This window comes from Protopterus annectens, chromosome 14.part0 (genome assembly GCF_019279795.1).
Source record: "Protopterus annectens isolate FY-2018-M chromosome 14.part0, PAN1.0, whole genome shotgun sequence".
Taxonomy (NCBI): Eukaryota; Metazoa; Chordata; order Ceratodontiformes; family Protopteridae; genus Protopterus; species Protopterus annectens.
In genome coordinates, this window is record NC_056748.1 from 241,161,079 (window position 1) to 241,181,738 (window position 20,660).

Below are 20,660 nucleotides of genomic sequence, written 5' to 3' on the forward strand. Positions count from 1 at the left end.
TTGCACTATCATAATGTGGAGCATTTCAGTTACTATGATGCTTACTCTTCCCTTTCCTGTTTGTGCCCTTGCCCCAGCTCTTACAGAACTCTCATGCAGTTGGGTGTGCTCCTTTCGTCTTCTTGCTCCTTGCTCCAATTCTAATGGCATCACCATACTTTGGAGTACCTAGGCTGCTGTTCTGTGCAATGCTGACATGTGCACTGGGATTACTTTATTGTTCATAGCATTGCTGACCTCTAGATGGAGAAGGTGATTTTGTAGAATGTCTCTGATTTTGCCTCATGTTTTTGCCTGTCCCACATAACATTTTTGATATTTTGGTAAATCACTGATGATTATAGCCAGTCAATATACTGACAGATATGAGTCAAATATTTCTTATTGTTCAGGAAATCCATGTTGGTACAAAACCTGTTGTTCTACTAATCTTCTAAGTGAATTTGTATAATATTTTAAAAGTGATACTGTTTTTAGACCTTTCTTTCCCTATTAGATTTGTTTTTTGTTCAGCATTCTTGAGTGAAAAAGTTGAGAAGTATACCTTAACCTGGAACAACTTACAAAATACAAAATGAACACTTTTGTTGTTTAGGATCAGAAATACAACACATATGTTGTCCACCTGCATTCCATAATATAAATTCTTTCTGTAAATACTGAATACACAGTTAATTATACCCTGCATATCACCTTGTTTTAATGTTTTTTTCTTTCTGCACAATGAGTTTTTCTAATGACAACATAAATAGAGGTAAATTACTGTGTTCTACACCTTAAGGATCAATCAACCATAGCTGAAGTAGAACATCGAGTTAGCAGAAAAGTAATTACCTGTCTCCCCTTTGTTAAGCAAAGGAGACCAATCAAACAGCTATATACACCATATATGATGTTCTCCATTGTGTAACAGGCATCGCATCCAAATGAAAACAGGACACTTCACATCTTTTAAACAGCACATTCAACAAACCATAACATGTTTTGCTTAAAATGCAACATAATTACCTGGTCATTCACCCCAGCATTTTTGAGACTACTTACAAAAGTCAGACAGCCAAAATCTAACATGATTACATATGAGCAACATGGAAAAAATGATGTTTTCCTTCTATAAATATGTGCAAATATAAAGAACTTAAGAAAGCCTACTTTTTAAAAGTAGGCGCAAAGTGGATGTTAACATAAAGGAAATAAATGACTGAAATAGTAGAGCAGACAAAAAAGGATTAAAATGATAAAGTATTTCCTTAGAGTCCCAGCTATTACTTTCCGTGATGAATGTGTTGTCCCCAGGATGTCTTGGAAAAATATGAATACACATTTTTGTAAATCTGGATAAGGCTTTTCACATTTTCCTAAGAGGCATATTTTTGTAGAATTTTTTCTGTTTTTGCTTCCTACTTTTTGGAGGTGGATTTTTGCCATTTTTGCTTCCCACTTGGTGACTTGCTTGCGGTATTATATAATTAATAAAAGCTAAATCTGCTACATCACGGTCCTCACTCAAATACCCATGATGGCTGCATGATGAATCGCATACTCAGCTGAGGTCTGCAGTCTCCAAAACAAAAAGGCTAGTGCAGCTAGGAAGGCAGTATAATAAATTCCCTTGCCTAGACTTATGCTGATTTGAGGGTTGTTTGACACCCAAAGCCCTGAGTCTGATATATCTGTGTTGCATACAGGAGCCTTTTTATCACATGAAATGTCCTACCACAGAATATATTATCTGTATACTTGAATGCAGAAAGTGTCGTGTTATTTAATGCAAAGGTTTCATAATTATGGAATACTTTGTAGTAAATCTGAACTCAATTGTTTTCCACTTAGTGAAGAGCTTAATTTGACTGAATGTAGAATCTGTCTTGATGAACAGTTTGCAAACATCCTGACATCTGTGGTAAGTGAAACATTTATCAGTAATTTCTCTGCTAAACAGTTTGACACGCTTATTCTCGCATTTAACGGCTTATTTAATTAAGACTGTAAATACTTCTCCACTAGTTGAATAATAAAGCAGAAATACATGTACAATGCTTACAATGCCTTACATAATTTAAAACTAGACTGTTACTAAATTTGTCTGATTTTTATTCACACAAAACACAAACATATGTGCAGTGAATCAGAAAACATTTTGTCATACACCTACATATTTCACAGTTCTTCCTGTAAACATTAAATGGATTCCTTAAAGACACTGTTATTAAAGTACAATGTAATACTTTACAATGCCTTTTATAAATGAGCAAGCCAACTTAGCAGTTTAGATGGCTGCATATTATAACAATACATTCAATAACATTAGCATCCCATCTTAATGTTAAATCATGTGTTCTGCAAAACTGTTATTCCATAGCTTAAACCTCTTAACATTGTTTTTACAAAAGTTAACATGGGGTGCTGTGCTAGGGTTTACAAATACAACTCCCTAATAATCAAATTCTCATCTCTCATGCTTATGAATATCCTTGTTTAAAATGGCTTTTTCTCAAAGGTCTCAGAAACTGCAACTCCTCAAACATTTTCATTAAATAAAGAAGTGAAAGTCAAAGACCCCGAAGGAAAAAAGCACCTTCCAAACAATCCCAATTCCTGATGTTACTATCAGAAAAGTAGGAAAAAAGAAACAAGTAACAGCAGTTAGGTGTCCTGTTCCTCATTCAAAATTCCACCTGCTGTCCTACTGAAAGTGGGAGAGGCCTGGAGACACGATCACTACTCTACATTCCTTATGGAAATAACTGAAAAGTACGCAAATATCCCAGCTTTCAGTAGTGTATACCTTCCCTAGTCCACAATGCTGATCACCATTTATACCTGCAAAATACAGTTACTCTGCGTACAGTGCCCACCTAACCTATTTCATCGACATGGGCAATTTTTCTGTGAATCAACATGTGCCCTACTCCACTTCCCTGTATCTCCCAATTTCTTTCCTCCACTAAGTTCCTGTCAAAGACAATTGCATTCTTTATTACTGTGTAATACAATTCTTGACTTTTTCAACCAACAACTTTTTCATCTCTCCTAAATTCTCGAATGTGCTGGAACAATGCCCACAAAAAAACCTTATCTGTAAAGGGCAGCAATACTCATGACTTTCTACAATCCCGCTTCCTAGTCTGTCAGCATACCTGTCAACTGTACAGATTTTCACAGTATGTCCAGAATTTTGTCTCATATTTTTGGTCCGTTTTTCATAAAATTGTGGTTTTCTGTCAAATTACTAGCAAATTTTTAAAGAATGAAGTTAGAAAATAATGACAGACCTTTGAGTTTCAGATATACCCTTCAGAAAATTCATGCTAATGCAAAACCTGTTATTCTATCAACTTTTTAAGTTTGTAAGGGCAATAATTAAAAATGTCCCTATTTTTGGGCCTTTATCCCACTTTTATTTATGGGGCAGCCCCTGTGGTACTGCAGTTAGCGTTGCTGCCTCACAGCAAGAGGTTCTCTGGTTTGATCCTCGGCTAGGGTGCTTTCTGTGCAGCGTCTGCATGTCCTCCCTCTGGTCGCGTGGGTTTCCACTGGGTGCTCCAGTTTCCTCCCACATCCCAAAGACATGCTGTAGGTGGACTGGATACTCTCAATTGGCCCTGGGTGTGAGTGCGTGCATGTGTATGCCTTCTGTGGAAGGTTGGGCACCGGGCTGGCAAATCGACACCGTAAAACTCCACTGCCAATCATGAGCAGACAGGTGATCCGCTGTGGCGATCCCTAACTGTGAAAAGCCAAAAGAAGAAGAGGGTCCCACTTTTATTTATGGCTTTGTCCAGATTTCTTGCTCTAAGAGGTCGAAAGGTGTGTCTCTCAGATATCACTGTGACCCTAAACAGGGCCAAAATTCATAAACCCAGGACTTCAAAGTCAAAGTCGAAGTAAATGTTATTGTCATTTAGACCCACACATGAGTGCAGGCTAAACAAAATTTTGTTGCTTCGAGCTCAATGTGCAGACAAAAACATATAAAAATATAACAGATATATATATATATATAAAATATAAAAACATAAATATAAACTCTATATATGACATTAACACCGACACAAAAACAGAACTACAGACCCTATATATGACATTAACATTGACACGACACCGGGACATAATTACAATTTTTGAATATCTATCTATAGCAGTACTTAATATTGTACAGCAGATATTGCACTTAGAGGCTTAAGCAGTGGTAGACTAGAGACTAGACACCATTTTGCCATTGCATGGAATGTAGCTTGTATTTCAAGTTATTGCACAATAGTAATAAGCATTCGGTGAGCTATTGCACAAGTGAGAGAACCTAGAAATGACTTATTGCACTTTACAAAAAAGATATTTCCTTCAGCCTGTGTGGCCACTGACTAGGTGACCTGTTGGCTTGCTTTGCTACTCAAGTTTATTAGCCTGATGGCCTGAGAAAAGAAGCTGCTTCTGAATCTAGTGGTTTTGCAACATATGCTTCTGTACCGCTTGCCTGACAACAAGAAGGAGAACAGTTTGTGAGCCGGGTGGGCTTGGTCTTTAACAATCTTAGCTTCACTTATGATACATCTCCAACAGATAAGAAAGGTCATCAAAAACATCTGGACCAGCCCAGCTGAAATGAGGAAGTACTGATATAAACAATGTTATTGAAACAACCTTCACAATGGGAAGAATACTCAGAGGCATACACAGACAAACTCCTTCCCTTCCTTTCTAAAGTCATTGATGGACAAAGACTGCTACAATGACTTTAACCTGAATAATAACAATAGATCTGTTTACCATCAGTCATCCTTATTACTCCACTTCCTTTACTATAAATTACCTAAATATATTTTCTGCTGCTAATCTCCTTTCCGGTTCAACTAACTATTGCATTGCTTTCCTAGTCTTCTGTTTCAGTCTTGTATATACTATGAACATCATTTTATACAACACTAGAAGTTTACCTCATTATTGTTAATTAGTTACCAGAATGCATTTGTATCTGGTTGTGCACCCAACAGTCATTAACGTTGTAATAACTGTTTGATTTTTTTTGTTTGTGCTTTTGTTTAAAAAAATACCTTTTTTTAACCATATTTTTTTCTATCTTGGAGATGTCTGAAAATGAACCACTGGGACCAGTGTCCTACCCTGGTAAACAAATTTAAATAAAATAAAATTAAATTAATATGTATGGATGAAAATTGGAGAGGATACCTTTTAATGACACCTTAGCCTTTTTTATAAGCAAGCTAAACTTTATTTCATCCAACAATAATTATAATAGAGTCAATAAAATATATGATTTTCCATGCAAACTTTCAATATCTATATCTATTTATCTCTCTCTCTCTCTCTATATATATATATATATATATATATATATATATATATACATATATGTATATATATATATATATATATATATATATATACACACACACACACACACACACACACACACACACACATATATATATATATATATATATATATATATATATATATATACACACACACACACACACATACGTGTGTTTGTGTGCGTGTGCATATATATATATATATATATATATATATATATATATATATATATATATATATATATAGGTTTACTATCACTTGTGTATCACACCTTGTGAGAGTTATTGTATTCCCTTACTAAAGAAGTGAAAAACAAAAGAATGACTGCAAAACATGTCAAACGTGGAAGTGGAGAATGTTGAAGTCAACATTTTTCGAACATTCTCCACACTTCAGTAAGGTGTAATGTCCTGCAAAACACAGGAAAGAATGTTTTTGCAGTGGGGCAATCCACACTGCACCCCCCACACACCCCTGCTACTTATATATACAGACTCCTAGATTGCACTACAGTGAGGGAAAGGGTACATTTCCCGATCCCCACTATAGTGCGATCTGCATTAAAATGTGGAAATGCACAAGAGCAAATGCTATAATGCATTCGCTGTTGTGCATTTCAACGTTTTTTTTCATTCTTTCAGTACTATCAAACTAACATAAATCAACCAAAGTCTGATCGCCCTTTTGATAGTAAACCTATACATATATATATATATATATATATATATATATATATATATATGTATGTAAAATAAACACACATTCATATAGCTATATATATACATATATATATATATATATATATATATATATATATATAAGATCGTATTTGCTTTATTACAATAGGAGTATTCATTACTGGTGGACATTAACCTTTTGGGTACAAACTTTTTACACATCTTACTTAACAAGCATTTTAAAATAAATGATCTCCTTCAAAGCTAATTTAGCAAAAACTCATTGACTATTTTTCTTTATAATACACTAAATATTCCAGCAAGAACACAGTAAATAGTAACCTTCAAAAAATTATTGGTTGGATCCTTTGGCATACTTTAATTAAATGGAATCATAAAGATGTTACCTCTTCAGGTATTGGACTGTATCAGTTTTCAATTAATTGTTAGCAGTGAGGCTTGCATCAGTTTGTAAAACTTCATAATAAATTATGCATAATAAGGACACAACAGATTTCTCCCAATCTATAATCAGTGACCCACAGTGTCTAGGTTAGACTCTGATCAATTCCCTACACATTTTCAGTGCCTCCACATAGATGCATATTCTTGTCAGTTCAGCTTTCTCTAAACTCAAGCCATCCATATTACAAGTTCAGTACTGTAGATTGTATAACTGTGACAATAAACAGAACCCTGGAACTGATAATAATTGCTGGGCGTGCATCAACCACCACAGTCAAATGCTGATGACCTGGAGGAATTCGTACGTCTCTTGCCTGAAACACAGGAGGGTAAACCATGGTACCTGGAGACTTATATGTAAAGCAGACTAGGATAATTTTGATTCAACATTAGTAAGAAAATTATTTGGAACGTATGTTCAGAAAGAAGAAGTGCTTCAGATTATAAAAAAAACTACCAGAGAACAAAACATACTGGGCATTGCTTGTGTTCCAAACAAAATGATTGTTACTTCATGTCAAGTTTTACCCCCATAGATGAGTTAAATTACTGATAGATAATTCTGCCAAACTGAAATCTAAACCAATGCACAGAAGATGAATAACAGACTATATGGAAGCTAAAGAGTCACTATGTAAAACTAATTGGACTGATGCATTCAGTAGAAGAAATGTAGAAAGAATGCATCAAGTTTTGAAAGGGAAATTGAATGCAAAAAAAAAAAAAGTTTTAAAAGTTTAACGTCATGATCTAGGCACAAAAGGTCAGGAGAATAAATTTCCATAATAAGAAGATACTTAAGATAGGAGACAAAAGATATAAAAATGGGAATAAGGTTGAACTATAACTTTGAAAACTGAAATAAGCTGGACAGACAAATTAAACATAGTGTGAGACAAGATAAAGAAGAATATATGAAACACTGACTGTTCAGATTCATATAGGTACAGTAAGACAGCTTATATGGTACTGTCATATCATAGAGCAAATATGGACAATACTTTGCATAGGGAGTATGTCCATAATTTAGATGAATGTGTGAATTTTAAAGGTGACATACTATTATTGGGTAATTTAAATTACCCTGGAATATGTTCGGAGTCACTATGTACTAGTTCTTACTTTGCAAAATAATTTGTTGATTTCATCTCATACTATGGAATGACTCAGTTGGTAAAATTCAATACTGAGGGAAAAATACCTTGGACCTTATACTGACTAATGTACTGACTAAAGTTCAATCCATTAGATCATAACTCTCTCACATTTGTTATTGATCCTTCATGAACTGGAACAACACATTTAGAAACATATAAAAAAAGAAATTTAGATTTAAAAAGTTTTGATGAGCATTATATGAGATGTGATAGGATGACTATAGTTAGTCGTTCAGATAGTTGCTATGGCTACAGTGTTTTGAAGAAGCTGCTTCAGGAGGGAGTTACTACTATAGTAAAACAAAAGAGAAACAATTCCACTTTTCCAATTTGGTAGAACAAAGAAATGTTGATATTGTGCAGAAGGAAAAAGTAGAGTTTAAAAACCTCAGTAAGGTTCTCTTCAAATATGAGCAAAGAAACTTAATTTATCATGTAAGAACTTAAGAAAGGGAATTACTAACTGCAAAATATGTTTTGAGAATGACTTAATTAGTAATACCTCAAATAAAAAAGGTTTCTTATAGATACATAAATGAAATTAATAGTAGCACTTTTTCATCAGCGATATTGTTAATTAATGGTGAGACAATTACTGAGCATAGTAAAATTGCCAGTTGATTTTATTTGGTGAGATAGTATAAATAAGGATGATATATACAGCTATTTTGCAACAGCCTCAAGCTCAGTGATAACAGGAATGAACATTACCAAAGTTCTTGTCAAGTTAAAAGATACTACCTCTATGGGCCCTGATCTGATCCCAAGTCAGAATTGTTGAATTCTGTAAAAACTACTATTTTACCTTTTTTAAGTTTGATATTTAATAAACTATTAGGATCAGGAACTGTTCCAGAATCCTGGAAATTATCCTATGTAACTACAGTTCATAAAGGTGACTCAAAGGATCAGATGGGTAATTTTAGACCCATCAATTTAGCTTCCTTATTAGGAAAATGGTATGAGAGATGCCTATTAGAGCCTACTGAGAAATCTGAAGGAAACATAGAAATTCTTGACATTAATCAACATGGTTTCATAAAAGGGTGATCTACTCTTAGTAACTTGATTAGCTTTTATGAACAGATAACCAGCTTTGGATCTGGGCCTATATTCTGAAGTTATTTTTCTGAATCTTACAAAAGCATTTGACAGTTTACCTCACAAGGTGATTATTAAATGTTTGCAGGGGCATAAAGCTAATACATAAATCATAACATGAATTGGTAATTTGTTACATGGAAGACAACAGCATGTAAGAATATAATGTTCTTATTCTGATTACTCTCAGGTTAAAGTTGGAGTACCTCTGGGTTCTGTCTTGGGACTAAACTTGTTTAATAAGCTGTTTGCTACATTACCCAAGAATAATAAATTCTAGGTTTATAAATATGCTGATGACGCAAGATTGGTTTCTCAGTCCAAAATCTCTCTGATATGAACGAGTTAAACAATTATTTACAACCTGTAAGTCACTGGGCACTGGAAGTGTAAGATAGTGTATTTTTCAAATAGATGTCCAAGGCTTCCTGTATATTTGGTGAATTCCCCATTAAATGAGGTACAGGAATATAAAGACTTAGGTATACTTATTACATCCAAGTTGTCCTTTAACATACATGCAGATCAAATTTCTGGAAAAGCAACTAAGTATATGGGGTACCTGTTAAGGAGAATATGAGCATGTATTCACTTTAGTATTTAAAACTTATACAAGGCCATTACTGGCGTAAAGCAGTGAGGTTAATAGATGTATTAAAATGTACAAACCTAAGAATATGATGTTTGTACAAAAAAGGAAAATCTCAAAATCAGAGAGCAGTTTATTGCTGTTAAAATTGCAAGCCTTTTGAACTATCTCCCTATAAGCTTACAAAATTCGAACAGTTTTGGTATTTTAAAAGGAACATGGATATTTGGATGGGTGCTAACGTTTATTTGCCATATATTGTGGAATCAGTGTTCTTTGATGGCCAAGAAGCCTAAACACCGTATCTCAACATATGAACAGATTCTGGCACAGGAGAATTATGTGCTGATAACTATATCAACTAAGCATGTGAAACTTAGGAACCATAGACAGAAGGGTGAATATATACTACAGCAAATAGTGACTGAAAGTGTAAATTAATTTAGGGACCTGGGTATATGAGTAGATCCAACTTTGATTTTTTTTCAGTCATATTAAACAATTAATTAATGATACTTAAGTGCAGGTTGTAGAAAAAAGATTTACAGTATAGGAAATAAGAAATGATGAAATCATTATTTGTAAGTTGTATTCGTCCCAAACTAGAGTAGGCAGTAACAATATAAAAAACTGGTAAGAAACAAACATCGGTGAATTGGAAAGAATACAACAGCAATATACCAAGGGTATCCTCAGATGTAAACATTTAAGTTATTGTGACAGACTGAAATGTCTGAAGTTGTACAGTGTCTTGTACAGATTTTTAAGAAAATATCATCCTCAGGTACATGGAGCATTTAAAGACAGCATCCTCTGGGAATGTTTGTGGTTATCAAAAAAGTAGTAGAAAATCATCAGACAACCTATGTAGAAAATCCTATAGGAATGAGAGGTGTACTACTTGGTTCTCTGAGGGAGTATCTGATGCCTGGACTAGACTACAAAGTTATAATAAAGCAAGCGCTAGTTCAGATATTTTTAAGAATAACTTGGGCACTTGTTATGGGAATGACTGTTTGGTATACTGATAATGCAGAAGGGCATTACTGGTGATGCCTGATATATCAGTATCTATATATATATATATATATATATATATATATATATATATATATACATATATATATATATTTATATATACATATATATAACACACACACACACACACACACACACACACACACACACACACACACACACACACAAACACACACACACACACATATATATATATATATATATATATATATATATATATATATATATATATTTTTTTTTTTTTTTTTCAAAGTTACTTCTCTGAATTATTGATTTTTTTATATTTTTCTTATCAGGTGGGCGAGTTTAAATACTTGGGATTAGCAGTTCACAGTGATGGTGAGTGTGGAAGAGAAGTGAAGAAGAGAGTACAGGCAGGGTGGAGTGGGTGGAGTGATTTTTGATAGACAGGTACCAGTAAGAGTGAAAGGGAAGGTCTACAAGAGGGTAGTGAGACCAGCTATGTTATATGGGTTGCAGATGGTGGCACTGACAAAAAGACAGGAGTCAGAGCTGGAGTTGGTAGAATTAAAGATGTTAAAATTTGTATTGGGTGTGGCAAGGATGGACAGGATTAGAAATGAGTATATCAGAGGGTCAGCTCAAGCTGGACAGTTTGGAAACAAAGCCAGCGAGGTGCGATTGCATTGGTTTGGACATGTGCTGAGGAGGGATGCTGGGTATATTGGGAGAAGGATGCTAAGGATGGAGCTGCCAGGTAAGAGGAAAAGAGGAAAGCCTAAAATAAGGCTCATGGATGAGGTGAGAGAGGGCATGCAGGTGGTTGGTGTGACACAGCAAGATGCAGAGAACAGGAAGAAATGGAAAGAGATTATCCACTGTGGCGACCCCTAAAGGGAGCAGCCAAAAGAAAAAGAAGAAGACCAATATCAGTATATAAAACTGACTATTACTATTACATCCCAATAGCATATTTTTTTTGTAATCTGCAAATACATCTGTAACAACCTTGACACCAATTATACAAGTTCTTCTGTAAAGTTAGCCAAACCTGATCCTGACCAAAGAATATACTTCCATGTACCCAGCAGATCTCCATCACAATTCCAACAGTGTGCAGCCATATGTGACAAGCTTCTCACCTTTCCAAATATAATCATGTATCATATTCTTAACTGACTTAAAAAATGGTATCTCAGCTAGAAAAGCTTGAAGCATGTATAATAACAGGGGCAGCACAAAAATTAAAATGAACTGCTTGTCCTCACTGATGCAATTCCAAATCTATCGTCTTCTATCTTCAAAGATCCCACCTTATTTATCCTTCTAATATCCATATATTTTACCAGTTGATCTATTCTAAAGAGGAGGACTAATTAAATCCAATAAAGCAAATTGGGGTAAAGATAGCATCCTATGCCAAGGGCAACCACAATGGCTTCTTCATCTATATCCAAAACCTCAAAGGCCACACACAACAGTGTGCCAAACTGCTGGTAGATGGAGCCACATTCATGGAACTGGAAGATATAGCAAATAGCCTGGCTGACAAATTCACCTCCAACTTTACACCCCCAACCCCAGCCACCCCCAGGAAATACCATCAAGTATAACCCCTCAAACTGTCAGTAGGAAGCAAGTCTTAAAGTCGGTCTCTATGACTAAGAATACAGCTTTGATAGGGTGCCAATAACATTCCAAGATGCCACCTAAAGAGCCTGAAATATGACCTTTCAGGGCCACTAGAGTCACTATCCAGCCATAGCCTTCAATCAGACTTCATACCACTCAGATGGAGGAGCACAACAGTCATCCCTCTATACAAGGGTGGGCCATCAATGGATCATAGGAACTACAGACCCATTAGGCTGACAAGTCCCATATGCAAAGCCATGTAAAGAATTATCATGGAAATAGTTAACAATGACATAGGACCTTCAGACACTAAACCCAATCCAGTTTGGTTTTGTCAAAGGCAGGTCATGTTTACTGAACCTGATGGACTTCTTTGAGAAGGTCACCAAGGCAGTGGATGAAAGCAAAATTGTGCATACTGCCTACCTTGGCCTATCTAAAGCATTTGATATAATACCACACTCACACACTGCAAACAAAACAGTGGAATTAGGCATAAACTCCTGTGTAGCCACTGAATATCTAGCTGTTCACACATAGGATTCTGTGAGGTTAGGATTGGTAATATCACCGCCGCAAAATTGCCGGACACCAGTGGAGTCCACCATGTCTCTATGTTGGGTCCATTCCTCTTTGCCATCTATTTTTCAGAAGTTAAGGCCAATGCCAAGGGCCTCTGGCTTACCAGGTTTTCAGATAATTGCAACCTGGGAACAATCAAAGAACTCGCCCATGACAAAACATTTCAAAGGAAGGTATGGTTGCCAAAGCCATGATTAAAAATTTGTTGCCAAGAAGTTCAAAGAAATACCTTTTGAGAAGTTGGCCAACCCAGGAAACTATTTCAGCAATAAAACATCCCTACAAGCAGACACAATAGTGAAGGATTTAAGGACTCATATTGATAGCTTTCGATCAAAATGTATCTAAGGTAGTAAGAAAATCATTCTATGTCACTCAACTTATATGGCTTCTAGGTACAGAGAAGTCATTGTGTCACTATACTCAGCCCTCATCAGACCCATCACTGAGTATAACGCTCCCTTCAATATGTATAAGACCATGAACATGCAACAAATGGAACATCCACAGAGGCTCCTCACAAAAAGAATAGAAGGTGGAAATGCAGTGACCTATGCAGATAAATTCAAAGCCCTCTCCCTATATTCTGTTGCATACAGACTGCTGACAGGCAATTTATGCCTGGCATACAAGGTATCCTTGGGACCCAACCTGATGGACCTTTTGCATATCCACAAAATGAACAGCATCAGAACTACTAGATCCAAGGATTTAAACTTTCCTTGTGATTTAAAAAGGCATGTTGGAAGGACAGGTATGTATCGCAGAGGATTTCCATTCCTTGAAATAGGCTTCCCATCAATGGGAAGCAGAGCCCTTCCTTTACCTTCTTGAAGCAAAACCTGAATCAGTAAATGGGAAATCAGAAATTCACCCCTGGTCTGACACCTGTATGCCTCTGATGGAGAGATGCAACAGTTAAATCATGCCCTAGCTAACATACACTCCTTAAAACAACTTCTAAGGCAAAATAGTGCTTGGGATACATTTGGATTGCATGACTAGGACTATAAATGCCCCAGTATTCATTAGTCTAGTTTACACATATGAACCTATGAACCTATAAAACACTTGACCAATACACAATTTCCTTGTTATACCTTAATTGATTGAAGGTGCATTTAGTATAAAACTGTTTGGCGCCTTTTTTATTGTGTTTCTTGCCTCTGAGGAAGCTACTCCATTGTGGTAGCAAAAACGCTGTTTTATATTGTTAATAAAAGTGCGTTAAGGCTTTTGGTGGCTTGTTTGGACTGCTTTTGCGCTTCCATCAGTGTTTTTCTGCAGTTTGTTTTTGTCTTCTTTTTTACAAATAAAGTAAGTAAGTTGGGAATGAACCAAGCCAAGGATCACTTTAATGTAATTTATTGAGCACTTTTGTCTCAGGTAAAAAGACACTTCATCAGAATAAAAACCTTTTTACACAATCGGCTTAAATACACCACAACCTGTAATTCTGATTGGGTGATCAATCAATGATGTCATTAAATAGGCACCAAATACACTTAAGCAATACACAATTAAAACAACTATTGAAAAACAATGATAACCCATGTATCACAACTGAACAACTGAAGTCCATAAGTGCTTGCTCATAAGATTCCATATTGCATAATTTTTTCAATAGTTCTTCTGATGAAGTCTCTTTTTACCTGAGACAAAAGCACTCAGTAAATTACATCCAAGTAGTCCCTGGCTTGGTTCATTCCCAATTTTTGTTTTTATTGGTTTAAAAAAGTTTCTTGGTTTGTTTTTAAATTTGGTAAGCCCTGACAAATCATCAATAGCTAACAACACAAAATAGCTGTGAAAAAAGTTAGTCATAGATGAATGTTTTCAAAAAAATCCAGAGGAAGTAGAAACAGTTCTTCACAGACCAGCAGCCATCTTGGAAGTACTAAGCTTCAGACTTAACTGAATAACTTTCAGCCTTTATTTTGCACACTTCTAATTCTGTCTTCATACGTCCCTTTTAGATGGATGTTAGTAAATTCACTTAACTTGCATAGAATTATTACTCTATCAAATGTTACACTAGATTCTCAGTTACGCGCCTCACTTTTGATAATTTAAAATGCCACAAATAATTCTGTCACTTAGTAGTCATGCAAGTCACCAAATATATATTCTTTGTACTGTCTTTCAGGTCAGTTACATGATCATGAATTATTTATAAGTACCTTAATTAGTGAAAAATAAAAGTTTAATGCAAGGATGTTTTTCTTTGGTTCACATCATATGTGGCATTTACTTCTCATTACTTATAGACTGACTTTCAACTCATGTTTAAGGATGAATGTAATAAATACTTATATGGCTTTCTCACATGTGATATCTAGGAATGTTCTACATTACACTGTCTCTAGTTTTCTGCAGTTCCACTCATTGTGAGATAAGTTTAAACTTTTGAATACAAAGATTCTCATTCTCAGACAAGTTACCCTGCAGTTTGCAGAGACATTGATGGCCGAAGTGTAGATGTGCTGACCCAAACGAAAGAAAATTCCATTTGTAGACTTCTGGATGTGAAAAAAAAATCTTATTTTTGTTTTCTGTTTTAAGAATTTGGCTTGGATTGGTGTTTTTGTTCTATGTCAGAGGTAGACAATTAACATTCTCTAGGCTGCACATTTCACGTTTTTTCATTGGTTAATTGCCCCTTGAGTGCTACTTAAATACAAAGTGAATTTCTGGCCTTTGGTCTTTTACTAAAAGATTTCAAGCCTGCATAAACTAAAGCACTGCAGGTGATTCCCTGCTAGTGTTTCCGACACACCCTCCCTTTTGTTGAAGTGCTTTTTAAACCTGGTTATTCTAAGCTGCCCACCCCTACTGTAAATTGAGCTTAATAAGCTCTTCCCTTTCTACACTGCTGTAGATAATATTGAATTATTTATTTGCTTTTCCTTGTGCTTGTATTGAAAAGTGCACTACGCCTCTCATTATCTGTTCTAATGATTTACTTGATCTGAATTCATTTTCTAACTAGCTGTTGGATAAAGTAGTGTATTCTTATACTCTAGCAAGCACTTGTTTTTACATCAATGTATTTTCCATCTAGTACACTGGGAGGTAGCCTAGGCTGTTTAAGCTGGGGAAATGTGAGATTTCTGCATCAAGAAAATAAGTAATATTTTGTGTCTCTATTGCACTTTTTAAATTACATTGTATCTGATCATTGCATTTTTTCTGATTTTTTACTGTTGTGACTGCATATTACCTGCACTTGTTTTCAACTGTATTTTCAGCCTAGATAGCATCGCCTAGGCTATGCTAAACCTGCTGAATCTAGACTGTTTTTGTAACACTTAAGCCCTAAACCAGCCATCTTACATTAAGAAAGGCTCCCCTGCACCCTTGTGGCAAAAGAGTGTGTATCCAGCCTTGCCTGAGCTGGTGATTGCTGGAGGAAGGTTTTTTGTTTGCTTTCCTATGGCACATTAGCTTACAAATGTTTAATTTTGCCTGCATTTAGGCCTTATGTTTGCTCGTCACTGAGCATCACTCAACAGGGGGGGGGTTAGCTGTGCCCTGTATAGATGCCTTAAAACACAATTTTTCCCTAGACAGTTGTCAGTGGAACCTTCACAAGCTTCTCTTTAGCACTAAAGGCAACTTAGCTGTACACTGAGCAATGTTGTCATACCTATAATCCACAACCCTCAATTTAACAACACTTGATAGTCCTGGCACAAAAAATGATCAATCTAGCCCACTCCTTTCCCTAATAGCTCATATGGTAAACACCTGCTATAATGGACAATTTCCCATCATTTCTCCTGCCAGCCTGATTAACATTAGAATACTGAGGCAATGCAGTAATTGCCTCATGTGTACTGACAACCATTTACTTATACAGCAAACAAATACCCTACGTGAGAGATGTAAGTACACTATGAAAATGGAATCAATTCTCTCTTGTAACAACAAATGGGATAACAAACAGGTTGCCAGTATACACTCTTCACCTCTCACACAAATCAAAGACATGACACATAGACCCACAAATGTGTAGGTACTCATTAAAAGGCTACCAAAAGTTCAGAGACCTCCCAAACATAAAGAAAGTGAACACATTGTTACATAAATAAAAACTACTACACATAATAACACGTACAAATGTGTCTCAGTACAAAAGCCCCTAAGGCAAAACACCTCTAAACCAATGTCCTGGTTATAGGTGACTTCATAGAGAGACACACAGATGTTCCCCTCACAAGGCTGAGCAAGGAGAATGTCCTGGTCAGCTCCCTGTCAGGTGTCAGGATCCATCAGATCACAGATGCACTCAAGTCAACAAGTACAGTTATAACTCAGTCATAGCTCATGGGGTGAATGACATGAGATGTACATCTCTGGACTATATGAAGAGAGACAAGATGGAACTGTCAGACTGTGTGTGCCAGGCAGGTATCACCCTAGCCCTAAGCAGCATTCTACCATCTCCCAGGATGATGCAACAGTGTAAACAGAAAATGATAAACTTCAACAATTAGCTTAGGTTCTGATGTCAGCCCAGGGGGAACCAGTATCTGCCAGCCTGGGATGACATGGTTGGCAGGCCACGCTGCTTTGCCAGAGGTGGTCTGCACATATCTCCTGTAGGCTTTTGGATACTATTAAAGGCACTTGCCTCCCCACAGTGCCTTTTTTAGGCAATGTCAAAACAACAAAATTTCTGACATAATAATATCCACCCGAGGTAAATTCAAGGTTTTGCTGCTTAATGCTAGAAATCTAAACATGAAGCTGCACTCCCTGGAAGCATTCCTCACCTTTGAAGATGCTGACATCTGTGCAGTCACTGAGATATGGTTCAAGGCTGCGGAGAGTACACCAGCCATGCAAGGCTACAATGTCATCTACACGTTCAGACCTCAAAATGAGCATGAAAGAACCAAAGGTGGAGGGGTATCCATCTTCAGTAAAGCCAAGTACTCCTTGAGACTGGTCAGACGGTATGACTATTTTGAACTAGTCTATGTCCAATTAACTCTAAACAAAATGCCCTACTACATCATTGCTAGCTATAGGTCCCTCACCATGAACCAAGAAAAGCACACCGCCTTCATGGATGTGCTGGAATCACTCTCCATCCAGCCCAACACTTGTCATGGCTGATTTCAACTATGCTTCCATCACACATATGAGCTCAAACACATTTACCCAGTGGTTCCTGGACTTTGTTAACTCAAACGTTTTGAAACAGATAGCCTGCACTCCCACAAGGGGCTCAAATGTCCTAAACATAGTACTCACAATCATGGGGACTCACTGCACTCCCCACTGTGTGATACCTTCCCTGGTAAGGTTGGACCATAAAACTGTCTCATTCGAAGTAACCATGGGATCTGACACCCCCACAAGAGCAAAAACCTGAAGAACTTTTCCAAAGCTAACTTCAGACTACTAAGTGTAGGTATAAAGCGTTTTATACCCCTTACACTCACAGACAACAATGACTCCTATGCAGAAGTGTACTCAGATGACCTGTACAAACACTTAAGCATCTGTATAGACTCAGCTGTACGTGACTGGATCAAAACCAGGTCCTCTTGAAAAAACAAGCCACCCTGGTGGACCTCAAATATAAAGAGATCATATAGCAAGAGGAAAAAACTGATGTCTATGAATAAGAAAGAACTGACTCAGCAGAGGAAGAATTCCATCCTCAGCAAGAAGAAGCAAATCAGAAATCTCATGAAATCCTCTAAAGCTAAGTATGAAGCTAAAATAGTGTCCCTAGCTAAGGATAATCATAAGGCATTCTTTGAATATGTCTGAAACCTAAAAAGGAATGCCCAGCTTTGTGTAGGACTGGTAATAGATGGTATCACTCAAACTGTACTGTTGGAAATTGCTAATCTGCTAGCTGACAGATTAGGTGCAAACTTCACCCCCCTTGCCCCATCGGCTATACCCCAAAGCATACTCAACAGCAGTCCTCTGCCTAGTATCTCTAGAGATCAGGTCTTATGTGCGCTCTAAATACAGAAGGATTTTGTGGAAATTTTACTGTCCTACTCGAATGCAAAGAGGTTGAATGGCAAATTAGGCTTGCAGCCAACAGAAGACCAGGACACAATGAAAACATTAACCTTAAGTGCTTTCTTTTGGCGCAAAGGTTATGATTTTATAATCTACCTTACATTATAATACTATTACTTAACTATTTCAAGTTGATTTATCTGTTTCATTACCAGATTACGTAGTTAAGATAATATTAATTTATTGCATTGGGTTATACTATTACATTTACTCGTTTTTAATACAGATTTATTAGTTTGAGTATATGCCCTTAAGTATATGTATTTACTACATACATTATTTCTTCCCATTCATCAGACCAATTACACAGCCCTTGGAAGACCTTTTAGATGGAAGAAAGCACATTTTAATTTATTTTCAGATGACGTTCTATTTAAAATAAAAAAAGGATAAAAGCACTAAACCATTGTACCTGTGCCTCCTTGGCAGCCATTCTAGTTGTTCGTTGGTGAAGTATTTGAATTATAAGAATATAATGGTAAAATTTAAACAGGATTCATCTGAATGTCAAGTTGAAATCAATCTTAAGGTTAATCCTTGTCCATCCAACACTGTATGTCAAACCCTGACAAGTACTACATATCAAAAAGTCCTACAAATAATGTTTCACAGTACTATTGACATTTCTTTGTCCACCACCTAAAAAAAAAAAATAAAATAAAAAAATAACAGGTCCCACTTCACCGCATGTCATCTTTTGCTGCTATAGTAAAACAGAAAAAAATACAAATTTTATCAAGAAATATTGCTGTCAACACTTATTATTATAGATAAACTTAGAAATAATCCATTAGCAATGGTAAAAAAGAGAGTGTGTGACAAAGCAGTTTTGGTTACATCAAAATTGCTAATATTATCAATACCTTGTCTAATGACAATGCTAGTAAAAAAGTGTTTGGTCAAGATGATGTCACACCCAACATGGAGTGGTTCTAACCTTGCTTAATACAGCCCTCTCCATACTTTCCTCATTCTGGTTCTGGCTCTTTGTATGATGGCAGCACCTGTGAAGGCACAAGGCCAGGTTTCTGGGTGGTCTGAAAAGACACCTTAGTAATGCCCTACCTTTTTTTGCAAGACTTTTACCTGGAGAAGATCCAGGTGTACATGTGTCACAGTATTTGGAAGAAAATCAATGTCTGGCAGGAATTTGGTGATCACCTGTCAATCCTGACAGGTATAACCCTCTCCAGTCAGCAGTGCCATCAGAGGTATGATGATTTGCAGAAGTGTAATGCTGACCAGCTGACCAAGTGGGTTGACAAGATTACAATGAGAAGACCAGAGTTCTACAGCAAGTAAAACGTTTAATCCATATCTATATCCATAGATAGATAGATAGATATAAATCATGAGGTGACATTCTGAAATGCATAAAAAAGACTAGCACTTATGTAATCAGACATCTTTTCAAGAAAGAGAAATAATAAATGGAAATGTCAGTAAAGAGTATGAAAATAGTAACCTGTATAAGTAACTCTGTAAATCTATTAGTAAAGTTCAAATATCAGTAACACTGATTGCATACAATGCAGTTATGAAATAAAAGTTGCAGTTACAGATGTGAAGAACTGTGTAGCATTGCAATGAAAAAGCTGTAAGACTTTTTATAAATATTACATGAAAATTGTTTTTGTGTGAGATAACTAAATATATGTAACAACAATTGTTTAACTTAGTTGTTTGTTCATAAGTATTTCTAACTGCACGTAGAACATGGCTGAAATGACACTCACCACACCCTAATTAGAATGCCTGTTGAGGAAGAGGGTGTTACTTTGCTGAAAGAATAACAGCACATACGTATTCAGAGAACAATCTGTTTTACTTCACTATTACTCACTAAACATTAAACAAACTTCTGCGCAAAAGAAAATCCATACTTCCTTCAACTGATACATTTTAACCTTTGCAGTTTTGGTATTCCATGCATTTTTTAAAACAAAAAAACAAGACTCACTTCATATTTCTTTATTATCCTACACCATTCAACAGAACATTTAAGTACTGTAATTTAATAATACATGCATGTATGCATTCAACAGTTAAAATCAGACAGAAAAAGTCAAA